Source organism: Pieris brassicae, chromosome 2 (genome assembly GCF_905147105.1).
Source record: "Pieris brassicae chromosome 2, ilPieBrab1.1, whole genome shotgun sequence".
NCBI classification, from domain to species: Eukaryota; Metazoa; Arthropoda; class Insecta; order Lepidoptera; family Pieridae; genus Pieris; species Pieris brassicae.
The window spans coordinates 11,702,234-11,722,374 of NC_059666.1; the positions used below are offsets into that span (position 1 = coordinate 11,702,234).

A 20,141-nucleotide genomic window follows, 5' to 3' on the forward strand; every position below is an offset into this window, starting at 1 on the left:
CAGTAAATTCAATAGAGTCGTGCTTAGATCTCAAATCTTCAACGTTATATTTATTTTAGCTTCAACAGGCTAATGGTATAGTTGAGGATTGATATTTATTTACGAAACATTATTTTGGAATGATAATTAATAGCGATCGCTTTCAAAAATCAATTTCACAGTACCACACCACATAAGGTACCGTGTAAAAACGCACTATGCAAAAAGGCTTACAGAAACCTATTTTAGGGATCATATTACGCCCAAATGAATATGGCTCCATATGAATCGAAATACAGTCTATGCATATGAGCGAGTATAAAAAAATGTTTTTTTTTGGGAATGGAATCTCCCTGTTGGCCTTAAGGGCCTTTACAGCTCAGTTCGGGTTGTATTGTTTTTAGAAGGAAAGCATTGAAATTGAGTGTTAAAAGGTGTACTAGGCTCCACAAATTTCCTGTGCCAGCTCATTACTACAGCAATAAACGCAGCGTTTCGTGGATGGTATATAATTTGTATCCTTTGATGTTACCACTGAAATTGGGCCGAGTTTAACCCCACCTTCCCCTTTTTATTACATCCCTCTTTGACACCGAAGACAATTTGAAGGTTAAGACGTTTTTCTTTTGATAGTTATCAATAAAGTAACATGCTGACAAATTTTACTAAATTCACGATATCTAATAAGTATATCTGTACAACTTTTAATAAGAAACGTACTAATTTTCTTATAATAAGGTAATAAGTACTATAGACTCTTCTCGAGGCCGATCTCCTACTCGCTCGACCGGCAAAAACCCAACCGCAGGTCTTACCAACACCCAGGCGCAGAGGCTGGCCGAAGACAGGGGAGAGTGGAAAAGGTTGTCGGGCACCATTAACACGACTTTCAGAAATGCTGTTCATTTCTTTATACATCATGCAAAGGAAAAAGAATAAGATTTATTTGTTAACTGCCAAATGTGAGGAAGAAATTCATACTTTATATTCTTAACAAGAATAAACTGTCAACGAAGCTTTATTACATTACGGTGTGATATGCGGCCGGGGGTCAGATTAATTAGTGAAGGCACAGCAAATCTTCGGTTATCCATAATCCTCATTGTATCGATACAATCCTATTATTTGCTATTTCATTTGACGTCAAACTTGAATAACATTTATCTTCATTGTTCCACCAACGGTGCTCTCGGCTTTAGAATATATTTACTAGATATTAAAAAATATATAAATACACTTTTGTGGAGGCTGTGCTTAGATTATTTTAGGCAGGAACTTATGGATAACAAACAAGGCGACTGTATTTTTTAAAGATACTCAATGCCAGAGGGTCACGACTGCGGCCGGCCGGACTCGAATTGGTTCGGAAATACTTCTGCAGCTGCAGGTATCACCTAGTGGTGGAGCACAGCAAAAACTGTCTCAAGAAACGCTCAGTTGTGGAACGAAGGATGAGAATTTCGTATTTTGCCTCGACGTCCGATGATGAAATTCAGCTGCAGGTATATTTGTCCCAACAACTCCCCTGAACACTCTCCGTGGTTAATACGGTAAAAAATGCAATTTCTTGCTGAAAATAAAAATCGCTACCTTATTCTCATTGTGTAATTTATTTAGTAATAAGTTAGTTTACCCGATAATGAAAAGCAGTGACTAAAAAGTAGTATGCTACTGCCGGGTACCAGGAGGTCATAACCCGTTAGTAGATTGTGTGTGAATTCTTGAACAAAGGCCTTACATCCGATACAGTCTAGTGCGGCGGCTAACGAACAAATATTTGTGTGTCAACCTGATTGTACCAGGCGTACAGATCGCAAATACATCTAGAAACAATTGTTTATTGACAAAAAATGCTTTAGTTTCGGCAACGTTTGCATTCTTTTGACCAGACAAAATATACACAAAGCGTTTCACAATAAACTAGGTCAGTTTATCTAATAAAAGGTTTAGTGACTTTTAGCCTCGTTGCCATTGGTCTTTTTAGTATATATTTGACATAACAGTATATTTTCCGGTTATTCGTAGGTTTCATAAAGTATTAAATTTCTTTCTGACTGGTGGATCCTATAACCCCTAGATGGCGTCCACAGCGAGACTCCGTCGCGTTCGGTCTCGAGTCATATTTCTCCTCTCTCCTTCCTTCCTGTTATTCCTGTCTTTGCCTTATCTGCAATTGTACGCCGGCAGGGACGGCCAAAGATCCGCTTTCTTTGGTTCCATTTAAGAGCCTGCTTGGGGATATAATTAGAATCTCTTCGGAGTGTATGGACCATCCATTTGTACTTGCCATGCTGGGTCTAATCGGTTAATATGTTACATGATTTTTGCTATTTGTATAAAATGTTTATAACCAAATCCTCGAAAATCAACAAGGAATATTGAAGCATATTTAATGTGTTCGTTTCACCGGCCTTCGAAGTCATAATACATTAAATGAACTATATATCTGAACAACTGCTACGAAGGTATAATTATAAAAAAACGCGTTAACTATGTTTCCAATAATAAAACTCACTGCACAAAAGCAATTGGGTTTAGGAATAGTTTCAAAATTGAAATGTTTTTGCAACGTGTACACATTCTTTGACAAAGCGGCAAGGTGCCGACAAGCCGGCAGTTAGTTAGCTCAGCCTTTTGTCATCTCTCGATACATGGAATTTACGAACGGACGAAATATCTTTATAAACGGTACAATGGCTGCCCGCAAAGGCTTTGATGGAAAATTGGAAAAATGAGGCAAAATGGGAGGAAATTCTGCAAGGGAGAAAGTGTTTTACTTTACTTAACGTTTTGCGATTAGATTTTCATCTATCAAATGATATTCTCAATAGGAGAAGGTGCCATGGCGGTGATCTTCGATAATAGCCGTAGATCTATGAATATATTAGTATTGGTTCTGCTAAAAAGATTATGTTTTCGATTTTATATAAATATAAGTTACATATATTCCAAAAGAAGTAAGTTTTAATTGTAGCAAGAAGCGCACTTAATTGCTACACCAGTAACACGACTCTGCACTTACGTTCTGTGACAGGGATCCTGCTTTCCGTTGTATCTTCCGGTGGCTTAATTCTTGCAGTAGTTTATGCAACGCCTCTCTGGGTTCAATCATAAGAAACATCTCATCATATTTCATTTAGTTTTCATCTGACACTTGCCTAATAAAGATGTTTACTGAATTGTACCTCAAACCTTCATAATAAATTTTCGCAACCCTAAACTCTTGGGTGTTACACAGAGAGTTTTTTCTTCTTTTATATCTTAGTTCCGATTGATAATAACTGAATTCTTATTTTAAATTGTAACTAAAGAAGTGTAGAAACCTATTTTCCTGTTCTATTAAGAGTAATAATATTTGTGTCAATATATATTAGTATCCAAAGACTGGAGCTCCGGACTTCTTAATGAAATAGATACATTATTGTGTCTGTTTTATGGATAATTTTTGTTAACGGGCAAGTGTGTCGTCAAACTATACTTTATTGTCGTCTAAATTACGAAAAGCATCCATTGAAATGATATAAATACTTTTCAATTATTGTTTTTAATAATAATTAATGAAAATTATTTTCTGTTAATATCGTTAAACCACAACAAACACGAAGTAAACTTATTAATTTTAAATTATTCATCAGAAATATTAAACCTATATTTTTCGAGCGCCTGCTTGAATTAGCTTAGTTGATGGCGATAGTTACTATCTGCTTGCCTGCCACGAGTTCTTCATAATCTTCGTACATAAAATACCTTACAAAGCAATTTATATAGTTTTAATTATATTTAATTCACATCATATCTAGTGTATCTTTAACCTTATTCTAAGTAATTAGGAAGATAATACTGAAACCATAGAAAAAGACGTGTATTTGGCTCCGGTAAAAATAATAAACTTTTTCCTTTAAGCACTTCCATTATCTTACCAGAATATATACACTTTCAAAATATTAGGTTACATATGTGTGAAAATAAAGTAACTGCAGTGCAAAGTGCTGCGAAGTGTAAGTAACTTTAGGACCTAGGATGACGCAGACATACAGCATACATATGCACAGAAACGTCAAACGTAAAGTTCCTTTTTTGGGTCGGGGATTAAAGAAAAATTCTTCGTGCTCCCTGCACATAGAAAAAAGTGTATACAGAATTAAAGGCAAACCAAGTAGCAAATTTTCATATTTAAAATGTTTTTTCTGCTAAACTAATAGTACTAGCCCGTTTCATCAGGTCCCTTTTCAAACTTCTGTTACTATGTAAACATTTATATTCGATGTGAAATTGATTGGACTGTAACAGTTTATTTAGTGATAAAGCAATGTCCATCACATCTATGCTTATTAATTATTTTTTAAGTTTAAAGGTAACACTTTTTTACCGGACTTCAGCTACGTATTATAAACTTAATTGATAATTATTTTTAAATTTCTCGCGACGTTTCTTCAAATGTGTAAAAGGTATGTTAACAAAAGATAATACCTTATTATATTATAATAATTATCTAAGTTGTTAAAATTATATTCGTAACCTGTGGTTTGGGATTATACTGCCATTATTCTGAATTTAAACAACGAAAATCCTTATTTTTTTAACATTATTCAAGTAAAAAAAAAGCTATTATGAATTACTTGCCGCCCCCGCTATAATATGACTTTTTACTTTAAAAATCAAAATTCAAAATCATTTATTCATATATTATGAATGTTTTAAAAAAAGAAACATACATACATTTTACTATGCTACCGCATAGAGACTGTTCGCTTTTCCGGATTAAAAACCCAAGTACTAATTAAACCTCAGTGATGGCCTAGTGGCTACAGCATGCATCTCTCATCCCTGAGGTCGTAGATTCGAGTCCTGGCTGTGCACCAATGAAATTTCTTTCAATGCGCGCTTTTAAAATAAGCTCGAACGTTTAAGGAAAACATCGTGAGGAAACCAGCTTGCCTTAGACCCAAAAATTCAACGGCATTCGTCAGGCACAGAAAGCTGATCACCTACTTGCCTTTTAGATTAACATGATCTTGAAACTGATACAGTAATCTGAGGTCCAGCCTTAAACGGTTGTAGGGCCATTGATTATTTTTTTACTAATGAAAACTAAATTTTTCATATTTCCTTCCTTCTAAAATTTCCTCAGATCTCATAAAATAAATAAAAAAGACTCAAATTGGTGCAGCCAACATATTATAACTTTATGAGAAGAACAGGCTATATACGTTGCGACAGATAGGTAAAACAATAATAAAATAAAAAGCATAAAATAAATGAAACTACATCCAAGAACCCTTGTTAAGTAGTTCTAGGATGTTCTTAAAGCTGATTATTATATCAGAAAAAAGAGTTTCCGATGCTTTTACCTTTACAGTGCAAGCTAATTAATTGGAATTGTATTTTAGCGAAATATCAAATCGAATGGCGCTTATCGAGTTCTTGGATTCCATTTGTAATTCTCTATTTAATAATTTTATTATAAATATATATAGTTTTTGATGACCCTTGGTGGTTCCAATTCTGTTTATCTAACACGCTATGTCGATGTATCATCGATCTAAGATATGTGAGTTTCCTCACAGCTCCGAAAAAGTAATGAGAAAATATTCAAAACTCTAAATTATATTTTTTCATAATGTAAGGAAGACAACCCTTTAAGGTAAATTAATATATAAAAACACTAAACTGTGTATTGTAAGGAAAAACAGACATAACAAAAGTATTACTAACGCCGTAGCTTTTTATAAAACAACGCCCATCAGCGTCTTGTCAGCGAAAAAAACAATTTTAATCTCCATAATGTGGGAAGATGCCTTTACAATAAACGTTTACGATTAAAATTAAAATTAAACACATTTAAGTTTTTTAATAAGCTGTTCTGTTCTTTGATATAATTACATAATAACTGACACGCACAATTCTTAAAAGGCAGTTGCGAACCTTCTAGCAATGTGAGTCAGATAAACCTCCTGCCCGATTGCCTTCTGTTACATAAAAAAATATAATATCAGAAGAATAAGTTCCCGTAATGAGATGCAAATCGATAAACATGTTACACGGTAATAATCGTTCGTAATTGCTATCTGGCAATAAACTAGATTTTATATTTCCATGGTTGGGCAACGAAAATTGATATTTTTCTAACCCGAGGAAGCTCATCTAAAAATCGTAAAGAATCGTGTCGGCTGTTTTAAATAGTGTATCATTCTTCATTCACGTCTGTCTTGCGAGGCTCATGATATACGCGCTTCATATTACGTGTTCCGACAAACGGGAGGAATTTGCTCTTTTAGGGTCTTCTAAGCAAATTCTCAATGTTTGAAAATAATAATTACATTGTATATGTTTTGTGTGACTTTGTTTCTTTATCGAATGTTAAAAATTAAATTGAAAATAAATGGTTAACATATATAAATTAAATAGGTACATTGTGTATGTTAATTTATGAGAAATTGCACTTTTATCTATATATTTATGTATATACTTACCCTCGTAAAAACTTAATACAGAAATTTGTGAAACGCATGGTAGCATCGTAGCAGGTCTACGTCGTAGCGAATATCTACAATATGCTAATGATTGCATAATATTATAAAATGAAGAAAACAGTGTGGTAAACCATCCTAGACGTTTAATAATATACAATATTTCTTTACTTAAAAATGTTATTAAACCTTTTTAGGGAATTTATTGAAGTTATAGCTTCATGGTGTCTATTAAAGACAACGTATTACTGTAAAATCATTACGATTAATTAGGTCCATTGCATACAGAACGCTTTCTATATATACTGATTTATGCTTGGCTAAATGATTCATCTTTTTTATGACACAACTTTTGAACGATTAAAGTGTAGTTGGATGTAATTTACGACCTTTCGACCTCCGCCATTCTCGAGATACGTTCAAAATATCATAATGCGGTTATGACTTGGAATTGGTTTTATTTAACCAAATATTTTTTACGGCTTTTTAATATAGTAAGAATTATTTGTTTTGCAGGAATTAAGGTTTTTTCATAAAGGTTCTATTGAACGTTGATTATGCGAGAGAGATAAAAACGAAAAATAAATTAGCATCTTTTGGCTTACATTATTATCAAGGTTATTGTCAATTCAAATTGAATATAAAAGCTTTGTTTAAATTTGAAGGTTTACCGAATATCGCAAATATATCTATATATTTAATTTTAAATGAGGAATTTGTTCCAATTCCACGTAGACAGAGTTGCGTGAGCCAACTAGTCAGTACATACTACTCGTAATGTTATTATAAGCAGATATTTTATATTCTCATCACCCGCATACATTTTATGACTGAGCTCAATTTCCATAATAATAAAATTCAAGGATATTTTATTTTTATGGAGTGCTAGGATCATGTGATCTGAGAGGTCCAACTTGTAAATAACAATACTTTATATTATTATTTAATGTAAATAAAACTAAATCAGTGGCGCCACAACCTTTTTAGGTCTGGGCCTCAGATATCTGTATCTGTTTCATGATCATTTATTAATCTAATAGGCAAGTAAATTAGTAAGTAAGTAAGGCAAGATGTTTTCCATCGCCGTTCGAGCAAATGCCAAATGTGAAACAATGTCCATTGGTGCACAGCCGGGGATCGAACCTATGGCCTCAGGGATGAAAGTCGCACGCTCAAGCCACTTGGCCGACACTGCTTATATTTAATAATTAAGATGATAATTATTTTTTTTTAAAGATTGTATGATGTCAGATTGTTTTTACTGAAATATCACGGGGTAAGTTTTAAAAGAATTACAAAAAGGTGACATCTTTCAACCGCAACAAAGGTTTTTTTAACTCCGTAAACTATCATCGCAATGATTACTATTAACAAGAGAAAACTTATTAATTCCCTAACGCTCCGTGAACAATAATTTCTTATAAATTCTTGTCGAGTCCAGCCAAAGTTCGTCAAGTAAGCCGAACAGACCTCGGGGACAAACTTGGATGAAGTTCGCGACTTAACGATAAGACGAGTTATTGTTATGAACTACCGTTTTGTTATGCGACCCTGGTACATTCAGAGTAGGTTATAACCGTGTCCGTTCAAGCAATAAACTAGAATCGCTACGGAGTTTATGCTGCTATCCTAGTATCTAAGAAACTTTATTATTTTTTTATGTTCGGTGGAATTATTCGGACTAATAATTAAATACCTGTTGAGTTTCAGCATCGGACATCAAAGCAGAATAAAAATTACCATCCGTCATTCCACAACTGAGCGTTTCCTTGGGCAGTTTAAACCGCGCACCATCACTATGTGGACCAGCTGCCTACTGAAGTATTTCCGAACCAATTCGGCTTAGATTCCTTCGACAAATATGCGAACCAATTCTTAAATGACCGGCAACGCACTTGCAAGCCCTCTGGTTATTTAAGGGTCTATGGGCGGTGATATCACTGAACATCAGATGAGCTTCTGCTTTTTATGTTCTGATTTTTTTTAAAGTTAACTAAATTCCAAAAACCTGTTGAATTCAGAGAACCAAAATACTTTTTATAAATATGATATTGTAGGAAAGAGTTGTAAAACTAAAAATACGTTGTAACCTCTTTCAGGTCAAGGTCATTTACGTTATGACCTTGTTATTTTCTTTTTGATGCTGTTTACTCTTGCAAGAGTTTTTGAAGAAAGTCAGTCTGACTCCAGAACGAAATATTGTTTGCGTTGTTATAATAATTTAAATCATTATTCTTTTATCTTATTGTTATAAATTTCCTTGTGAATGGCTCCAATCTACACTCACCTGTTGCACAGCGAAAATATCTAACTTGAAGATAGTTTACTTTCAAAAATTTAATCAAAGTCTAAAAAATTGCACAGTAAGTAAATAGCAGCTGCTATCGTCACTCTCGAATCTAACTTCGATTCTTTGCGGCTGGAGAGTTTATGGCTATTTTTACACAAATTACTAGACAATTTAGAAGAATGATGCTTCATACTGCTGCTTCTCATAATAATTACCTAATCAACGTACACGTTTAAAGAAAAGCCGCAAATCACTAATTCAACTTTATTTTCCCCTTTTAATTAAAATTATGATACGTTTAATTAATAGGAGCACGAATACAAACTTTGCTCCTATTTCGATTTCAGGCGTTTAGTTTCTCATAGAATTTTGGGTCTTAGGCCATATTAATATAGATTAATTTCCTTTAGACCCAAAAAGGTCCGTTAATGAACTGATCTACTACTGATTGTGTGGTTTGGGGTGTAATTTGGACTTTCAAGCTTGGATTACTGATGTACATAATATACATAGTAAACTCTTTCATTCCAGACCGTTTTAAAAAAAATATTATCGCATAAATAAATAAAGCCAAACAAACGCTTTTAAAATACATGTCTGTTTAACGATTTTTGATTGGTTCTAATCGTATCTTTATTACCATATTGCAATGAAAATGGATCAAGTATATAAAAATTTCAGCCAGTAATCTCAGAAACGTCCCCTTTTGCAATCATTAATGTCATCTCTATAACAATTACCTAAAGGTGTTTCCAATTTAGAATCTCAATATTCTCGTATACTCTTGATATATCAAATTTATCTTAAAATGAGAATTGAGCTTAAGCCTTTGATACCGAATATATTGATTTGGGGGAGATTAGATGCCTTTGTCAAAATTAGCATTCTGATAGTCCTAGTGCGATTGAATGCAATTACACAACTCCATTCAGCCCGCGCTCCACGGCCTTAATGCGCCTTTTAGTGGCCTAGTCCGCTTGAACACGAATGGAAATCTAAAGCAAATGCATTTTTAATTATAACCGTTAGATGAGAAATGGGTACCGTAGATTTAGAGTCTATGGGCCAGCTGTAATTATCGTGAGTGTAAACATCGTTGCAATACAATGGTGATATTACATATATAGTATGTGATGTTTGAGAGCAAAATAAGACTAAGAAAAATCCATTGATGTCGGGTGATCGGGATTAGACCGTTCAACTGAATTTATTACATACATTTTAATATTTATAATGCTTCGATTTAAAAGTAGCACAGACATGTCAGATAGAGTCTTCAAAGTACATAATTTGATGTCTAAAACAAATGAGATTAAGTGAATGGGACATAAAATTAAAAAGTGGCATCAGGACGTCTCATTAACTTCGCCGACTAGAATTAAACGTTAACCGACTTAATGAATGGAGCTAACCTAAACTGTGGAATATTCGGATATGGTAATTATTTAAAAGAGACTGGTTAGTTATTATAAATGCATATCGTAATAGCTATGATCTAGATCTAGACTAGATCATCACTGCTTTCAAATTGAATGTATGAAAGTTCTTGTAGTTGTAATAATATCTAGAATAGATTTGTAATAATAAAATAATCTATAAAATATATTTTTAAAAGCTAAAATATAAGTCATTCACCTAATTTTTCTACTCTTTGTAGTAGATACACTTGGACCGTGGGGTTCAAGCGCACAGGCGCTTATTAAAGATTTAAGTTGGCACGCGGTAGGTAGTACCGCTGATGCTGGCTTTCCTGGCTCAACGAATAATTATTTTATACAGGGAATGCTGCCAGCGTTAAAGGACTGCTACAGGGATCAAACTTTTAAAATTGTTTTAGTTTTCATTAACCATTTTTAATTATTATTATTACTGTGTAGGTTAAGAGTGTTGGAATTAAATATTTTTAGTTATTAAAAAATGTAAAAACTAACTGTCATATGTATTTAATTTGAACAGTTTCAAATAAATAATGACATGAATAGAATAATGTTTGTTGCCTCAAATATGTATGTTATTTTGGAAATGCGCCACATCCACACCTTCATAATCAGGGTATGCTCATCAAGGGTGCCTATTGTGCCTGTAATGGGTCCGGTAAAAAAGGGCATAATCCAAAATAAAGCGACCTATTTGTGTCTTTGTTACAGTTGCTGACTTCCAAAATTCGCCGTGGGTAATCCTGATTATATTTAGAGTTTTCCTCCTCGCTTTCTATAATTTATAAGCATAATTCCAAACCTACAAATAAAATTGTGTTATAATTTTTATTAGTACAAAATAGCTTAATGCTTTTAGTATGAAAGGTTCGCTTTTCGACGAAATTTTATTTGAAACCCACAAAATTAACATACAAATTCTATCTGGAGGATTATTAAAATATACGTTTAAGTATCTTTTTCCCTATCATTTATTATGCTACAGTAACAAGCACTTAATTTTCCTTTTACAAGTCTTTCCAGATGTCCATTGTATATCTTTAATACATGTCTGAATCTGATAAGCGATCATAAAAATATATCTTATTTATCAATTAATAAAGTATTTTTCCACGCTGATCCGGTCACGCAGCATCTTTTTATGGAATAGACAAACGCAGGTGGGATACTTTAATAAAGAGTTAACCAGGGTCATCTTTAACACACGGTGTTGCTGACGTTTGAGGAAAGAGATCTCTTTTCTTGAAGGTTAGACATTTTTATCGATTCTAAAATATCTCAACTCGCAGTTGGTTTCACAAAGTGGATGAGAGCGCGGCAGAACGTGCCTTAAAAAGCGCTGTAATGTAAGATCTAAGGATTTTACCAACCAGTCTGTTAGATTTTTGAGAGAAACGCTGGAATCCGTCAAAACAAATAGGGAGCGAAGCTTGACTCCAAGAAGATGTCTCAAAACGAACGTTCCTTCGTTCGAACGAAAATTGATCCCAAAGAAATTTTTAAAGATTACCCAAATCACTTAATAGAACTGAATAATTCCATAGAGGTCTAGAGCGAAGTACATAAATTATGTTAGGAATAAAAAGACAGAATTTTAAAATGAACAGTGCTGAGTGTGCGGTAATATCCAGAAGACGGTGAGAAAATATATTTAAATTTTGATATTGTCGAGATAGAGTTTTCTTCAAAAGCTTATTTGAAAATCGGTGCCTCTAAGAGGTACAGCGATTTTTTATTTTTATATTTGTGTCTAAGTTATTAATCTTTTTTATTGTGTCGTTGGTGTCAAAATTCTCACCAAGCTATATTTCACATTTATCAAAATTATAAGTTAGACCAATTGAACTAAAATCTAATATAATTTTAGATAGATATGAAAGTATATCTGCGTTACCCCCAACGTCAAGGGAACTTGACGGTAAAATTTTCTTTTAAATTTTGTATGCAATTATTTATTGCGAAACTAAAAATAGCGGCCCAAGAAGATTACCTTGTTGACAACCAACTTCTGAATAGAGTTCGTAACTCTATGTTAATTTTATTGGCTCTGAGTAGCACTGTAAACGATAATTATATATTTCTGAAATATTTTCAGAAGTCCTGAAGAAGAAGAAGAAGGTATTCCTGCTCATTAAATTAAATGAATTTTTTGAGGTCAACTTTCAACAACACATCAATTTTTTCATTAGAAAATCTATGAAAACTGCTTCCCACAGTAATTGACCACCATCTTTTTTGGTACCAGGTAGCTACCTATTTTGCCCTATACATAATGGGGGAAATAGAATGGTTCATCTCCCCGCAATGTATTTTAATTTAAGTTTTTTTAGTGCTTCTAAAAGATGACCTGTTTCCCCAACACTGAATGACGTTAAATTTTTGCTTTCTTGGGTGACATCCATACCTAGTCAGCAGCTAAATCTGGTTTAAATAAATTTATAGCGCTTATAACTTCTCCCGTAGACTAAATTTGAAGGCAGTCTGGAATATCTGTGATCTAAAACAAAAGGTGCTGTGCACTGGGAGCACTGTCCCACTCCACTTTCGTTTATTTTCATGTATTATATTTTATCATTTCGCATTATATCCCATTTATATTTCAAAATTTTAATAAATCTTTTCGGTTCCTTGGCAAAGATATTCTCCAAAATGATTTCTATCACCTCGGAACCCATAAATTACTGACTACGGTTTTCTCGATAAACAGAAGGATTTTGAGTTAAGCTTATAACGCGCAAGCCTCGGAATTAATTAAAAATCGCGAGCTTCCAACGGGGATTATTTACTAACAGTAGACAATCGCTTAGTAAGATGAACCACTGGCCTTACCATTTTTTTTCAAATTAGTAGTTTTTATTACAATTACCTTAATATTAGAACAGTATGTGTCAATTGCGTGTTCTAGATTCTAGGTACGTTGATAATAAATTTAGCGTTATGTTAGCTAACATTATTTATTTCACTTATTGAAGACAAAACAATTAGTTCGTTGTCATGATTTGGCATTTGATTTCGACATAAGAGTCTAATTTATAAAGGTTTCTGATTGGTTTGAGTACTGCTCAGAGGGCCGCACGAACCTGTACTTATAACAAGCTTAATTTATGATAAAAGTTTCTTGAAGAGAGTCAGTAGTCATAGGAACGAGTGCCAAAAGTTCCTTTTAATGATTGTATCTAATTTATAGAGATGGCAACATAGACAAATCAAATAAACGACAGTATAAGACGTGTTGAACTCAATTAAATTTTGATATTATTAAATTATAACAACATAGCAGCTGACAGTGACGACATTGCTCCGACATTAATAATACAATGAAACTATAAAATAGTCTGTGAATCGAATCGAATAAACCACAAGTATTAACGATGATAAGACATGCCATGTGTGTATGTACATACCCATACTAGTTCCATTTCTCCGACATATACAATGAAATTTATTTTTTATATGATATCACTGAAAAAATTAAATAGCGTACAAAAAATAATAAAATACATATCAGTTAACTTAACGACTTAAATGAATTCCGACTGTTCCAAATATATCTGTATTCCGAGGTGTCAGTTGTCATAGCGGATTGATAACGTCGCGACGGATTACCACTTTAGTAAATTAAAAAACTTATCTCGACGAGTTTTATGATTTCACAGTACATTTTGTTTAACATCCAATTTTCACCGAATATTTTTTTCAATTGCTAATGACTATTACCAAAGAAAAAGAAATGTCTTTGATTCTATTTAGACAGGCATGTTCTTAATTAATATTTTATATTTGTATTAATGCTGCAATTACTCTTTTACTATTACTTCAGTTTCTTGAAAAATCTTTTTCTTGTATTCGTGAAACAATCACAAAATGACTATAACAACTTTCAACGGAAAAACTACTCTTTCGCGTGACGGCACCTAGACGACATTACTCAATTGATTGATGTTAAAAGTGTGATAGAGTGGCCCTCATATTCCCCAAAGAATGCTAAACAGAAAATATATGATAACGACTGAGAGTAATCATCATAAATAAATACATCAATCTCAGTCATTAGCATGAATTTAATTTTATTATAACTTAACAGATATACAGTATGTACTGTTTTCTTAACCTACATAGTAATAATAATAATTATTAATGAATTTATTGAAAATTAAAACAAATTTAAAAGTTTAACTTATTTAAGTTTGGTCCCTGTGGCAGTACCTTTAACGCTGGTACCATTTCCTCCCTGTATTGTGATACTTATTCGTTGTGCGAGGAAAGCACCAGGTCTAAGGTCACCAGTACTATATACCAGGCGCCAACTTAAATCATTAATTAGGACCTGTGCACTGAACCCAACGGCCCAACAGTCTCTACTCCAAAGGGAACCAAATCATTTTTGTAGGAAAGACTCTTATATTTGTGCCGTTTATTATTTTCTGCCTGCTCTGCAGCCACACCAGCTTTTATGCGTGTCCATGGGTGGACGTGAAGGAGGTGAGACGGTGCTAACTTGTCCAAACCAGTGGCATCCCATAGCAAAGCCCATCCCATGCTCCAAGGGATCAACGTCATCTTATCCGGCCGCTTGCCATATATGCTTAGCATGAATATGTTTTATAAATATATTATAATTTTCTACGTGTTGGAACGGATAACAATGTAATAAAATAAAATTTGTATAAATGAAAATACTTTATAAGCATCTCGAATGCAAACTCATTTCAAAGTCCATCAAACGATTGAATCAGAAAAAGATAAAAAATATCTAAAGAAACAAACATCATGTTCTCCCTAAACGAAGAAAAAAATAACAAGGTCAAGTCAGTGCCGGCTTGAGACCGAGCATAACGTTGTTTCGAGTAACTATCGAGAATTTCGAGTGTTAGTCAAGTTTTTGTACTTGTTAGTGTTAGTTTAATATGTCAGTACAAGGTTATAAAATATAGGTCAAATGTTTTTTAATAACTAGCTTGATATATCCAATTAGCTTTTTATTTATTATATATATTTATTTCCATTGATTATTATTTAGGTTTAAGTCTTCTTAATAAGTAATTTTTCTTTCACCAAAAGTGAAATCGGTAGATATTGTTCCCATAATTGTGTTGGATCGACCTAACCTAACCTAACACATATACAACTTACATATGTTTGCTCAAAATTATACGAAAGTTATGCCGATGTTCCAGCATAAGGATTTATGGCAAAGTCGCGAGTATATTACCTCCTTTTTTCCTACCTTTACTTCACAACACGCTTTGATTGCAAAATCCGAAATAAAATGCAGGTGCAAAAAGAGTATTTGTACTCTTTGATGCAGTGGTCTCGATTTATTATGAAAAGCATTTTAAAATGTTATCTGTTTTTAAAATAACGAACAAGGTGAACTATTTTTTGACAACTACAAAGATTGTTAAGTACTGGATTTGTTCGTCGATATTGAATTTAATATTTTATTGTACTGTAATTTGGTTTTATGAATTTCATTATATAATCGGCTCCCCGAATCCCAAGTTGAATACAATAGTATTCAACTTGGGATTCGTATTTCATTATTAATCTTAGGTCGTAATTTTTTTATCCTATAATTAGTTAAAACTAATATAAATATATATATTTAAAGTTATTAGATCGTGTTTAGATTTAGATGATCGATTTCTGGCACTGCATTTGTTTTTTTCTAAATTGTATATAATAGAGAGGTAAACAAGCCTAGGGGACGCCCAAAAAAGGCAGTCATCGCAGCCCATAGACATCAATTTTAGTGGGTGCGTTGCCCGCAGGGAGTATTGTACTCTTCTTTAAACAATTGGAAACCGTATCTCCCATCGGGAATCGATTCCTCAGTTTGCAAGGTCGCAAAAGAAAGCGTCTTGTAAAGCGTACCGTGGAAGACTTTCAGCCATCAAGATGCTGATGAAATTTTGAATTAATATGACTCGTAAGGTGTCAAGGAGAAGGAATCGGATCTGGTATTTGGGAGCACGGCTATATGGTGTACGATAAATAACAATAAATAAATGTCGAAAATAGACTACGACACAAATATATATTTTATATTTTTATTCCATGCACAACGACGTAGATCCTTCGCAGCTTCGACCTTCAGAGTGCTCCAAGAGTCATCGTAGCACTCGTGGCCCCATCCACACCATTGACTTATAAAGTACAATACACTTGATAAAGCTGGCGATATCCAGTCAAGTACACCTCTTTGTAAAACAGTGAAATGGCTTAACAAGACATATTGGCAGGTTACATTCGTTAAAATTTATATTTTGTGTGATTTTAAATTTGTCTTAATCGAAGTATGAATATATGGACAAATCATTTGCTATGGAACAGGGAATATATTATTAAGTGGTAGTAGTAGTAGTATGGACCCAATTTCCGCACTTAGAAGCTCATTTGGTCCGTTGTGCGAAGTCCTGGCTATCTAAGCCAGCCTAGCTATTTTCAAAAGCTGAGAAGTTTCCGGAGAAATTCGGAGAATTCAGGGAGCGCGACCTTGCTGCTGCGAGGATTTCTGTTCATTGGGAAAACACGCATTCAACGACTACATGGGTGACTGATTCCTCTGCGCTGAAACAACCTCTGCACAAGGGATTGACTGTCGCGCCTAGGAACCAAAGACATGTTTATTAAGAATACAGTGGCCCGTATTTGACCCTATCGTTGTTTTAAGATTAGTTCTGTTGAGGCTTAGAAGTCGCTTTGTTATTAGCGGGTTAACTACTGGCAGTGCCTGGGAGTAGGCACTGCTAGTAGTTTTCGCACTGCTGGATACGGCTTTAGCTGCTTCTGGTAAAGCAACACATGTACAATAATGCTAAAAAACCGAGCTGTGTGTGTTTAAAAAAAAGGTGTGTTGATGTTGAGAACAAGAAGGAAGATGGTGGCATTACGATAATAAGTATATTACATTATCATAGATCTTATATACGCATGCCAGTATAGACAATGTCATATCTTTACACTATGTACATTATTAGTATGGTTACGATGGTCTTTCATAGACTTAAGTGACATATGCGTCCTAAACAGGAAACATAAACTCCATAGCTCAAAAATTTCCTTTTAACAGCCATTAAATGTCCCCTAATCCTTTTAAAGCACAGCTTTGGGACAAAGGCTACCCAATATAATAGTATTTGATCCATCCGACTTGGGCTCAATTTCGCATTTAGTTAGTGCAATGTTATACTAAATGGGGCCATTGAAGTGAGCCGAAGCCATCTAGATCAAGTGTCGGTGGTAAGCCAATTTCGTGTTAAGATTAAAAGCTAAGCTATTATGTGATGATATGAGCTAGGTATGCTATGCTGCTAGTTTAAGGGCTTTTTAATCGGTAAGCTCAAATTTTCGGACAATTTGGTGTTATTTTGCTTGAAGGTTATTTAAATTATACATGTTTGTTAATTCCGCAGAATTTTAGACATGTACAGACCTTTAAAATTTGCTCGTATACACATATATAATATTATTTCTTTTTTATAGTATAGGGGGGCAAACGAGCAAACGGGTCCCCTACAATGGGCGGCCTGTTTCTGTGCCGGCTTTTGAGGCTGGAGGATCCTCTTTCTTTTAACAATCAATGGTGGTATCTCACAAGGATGACCGGTATTACCGGGAGTCGATTTCACTGTTCGCAAAAGTGCCTTGTGAAGAGGACTGTGGAAGACTTCCAGCCATCAAGGTGATGCTACTCTTAAACTTCTCTTTATAATAATGGTCTTAAAATGCCCACGGTGATAGCAAAGATCTTGCCTTGGTTTATGAATATTAGGGCTTTGTCTGAAGCCAGATTGGCAATTCAATAGTTCCAATACATTTCCCAGTATATATGTTTAAAATAGTATATCGCCATACGCATTTGCTGTTCGGAATATTTTAAGTAAAAGTACATTGTGTATGTTTGTCACGAATAATATTCGCTAATCCAACATCGGACGTGACATTGCGGATCGGGTGACGCACAGAGCAACGCACAATACAGATATTATTTAGAGTATTATAAACAACCGGTTTTTAAATACTTTTTAAAGTAAGAAGCGGATATTCTGTTAGAATGTAAACATATATTAGACGTTGGTTGAAGTATTTGTAGTAGAATGACATTTAAAATTCTTTATTTGCATTATAAATGCTTAATTATTGTTTTTTCTATTTGTATAATCCATAATAGCAGTACCACTAATAACTTCGACGATCATTGGAATAATAATTAACACCAGTGAATATAAAATCCCTAAGTTATATATAAAAATTATAAACTTGTAATAGACGTCTTTATCTCGTTCATTTATATTTTCTTCGTACTAAGACTCGCTCTTAAAAGGCAATATTAACCTTTGTTTTCTCGGAAAATCATGATTAAATTTTCAAATATTAACAACACACGATTTCTCAGAATGAAATCCTTTAATTTCTTTTATGAGCTTAATGAATTCAAAGCTGAAGCAAAATAGAAACAATGATAGTAATCAATAAACGCCCAAAAGCCTCTTAAGACCCACTCAATTGAAATTTGCATAATCGTCTTATATTTTGCACTCTAATATAAACAGATATTATATATACTAAACGAAAATTAACAACAGAAATATAATATTGCCGCAAACCGCAAACTTAGCTCTGTAAAGAGTATTTTTTATTCATTTATATATAATCACCTTCCAGGTTACAGAACACTACCATGTAATGCTTTCAAGGGAAAGGTGATAAGATATTTAAAGGTTTGAGATACTTACGATGAATGTGACATAATAAATAATTTAATTGCTTTTCACTATAATTCACATTTACATGCTAGTTATTACCGCTTTATATGGAAATAAAGGAGAGATTAAAATAATCTAAAACAAACGACACAATAATTGTCTGGGGTAGATACATAATTATCTTCCTGTTTTCTATTATTATCAATATATATAATTATAATAAATAATTTTTAACCACTATAAAAGTAGAATATACAGCTTAGATTGTTATATATTGATAGATGTTATTTACATGTTTCTTCATTTCTTGTTATCCTTATATCCTAGCTTCCTTCAGTACCACTGATCGAGCGATGACTCCTCCAGTTGTTTCCAAATGTCTCTGGTCTGTCCGTGGTTTTCCTTCTCAATTCGCTCTCTGCTAACGTTCCATTACTTATATCCATCTTTTTTGGGGCGCCCTCATCTCCTTCTTTATCTTGGATCATTCCATATTTAAATGTAGTTAATGGATCAATATAAGACGCAGAAATGTCAAGTGCAATCTAAATATTCCATTTTATGAATGAAAAATATTGTTTAACAAGTCACTTAAGCATTCATTAAGCGATGAAGTGCACGTGCATTGCACGCCTAATATCAAATTTCAAGATGGTCTCAATCTAGTTTTGCGAGTCCTCTTTGGACATTGGACTCTGTATTTCATTACTCTATTGAAGTATCACTTTAACCGTGTAACCGTTGTCACAGTTTGTCAATATGGCAGCGAACGGACGCACACTCTCTATTAATATAGAGTATCGTATCACATCAACTGAATATATGTATTATATCTATGATTAACTGTCTCACTTTGTTGTTCATGTATAATAATTCATTTATTCAACGAAACATAACAATCAAATATACAGTATTTATAATTTACTTAACCTACATAGTAATAATAAATATAATTAAAAATGAAAAGATTTTTTTGTAAAAATGTGGTCCGTATGGCAGTGTACCTTTAACGCTGGAAGTATTTCCTGTATTGCGATACTTATTCGTTGAACCAGGAAAACACCATATCGAGAATATCATGAAATCGAAGATAAGCTTTTTTTATGTAATAGGAGGCAGGAGGTGATACCTCTGCACATGGACACTCACATTTTCACAAGTGGGTCGCCGGCCTTTTAGGAATTGGTACGGTAGGTGCTTTTAGCGCAGCGGCATTTAAAGGCGATTTACCTTGACATTTGAGCCTAGCACTATCCTG

General features: G+C 33.7%; 1 long non-coding RNA gene across 1 annotated transcript; it reads left to right on the top strand.

Annotated features, from left to right (window-relative positions):
* The first annotated feature begins 17,191 nt into the window (after positions 1-17,191).
* Positions 17,192-19,731, top strand: LOC123720882. Its single transcript, XR_006756106.1, has 3 exons — positions 17,192-17,417; positions 17,661-17,859; positions 18,843-19,731. It is a non-coding gene; the product is annotated as an uncharacterized LOC123720882 (long non-coding RNA).
* Positions 19,732-20,141: the final 410 nt, after the last annotated feature.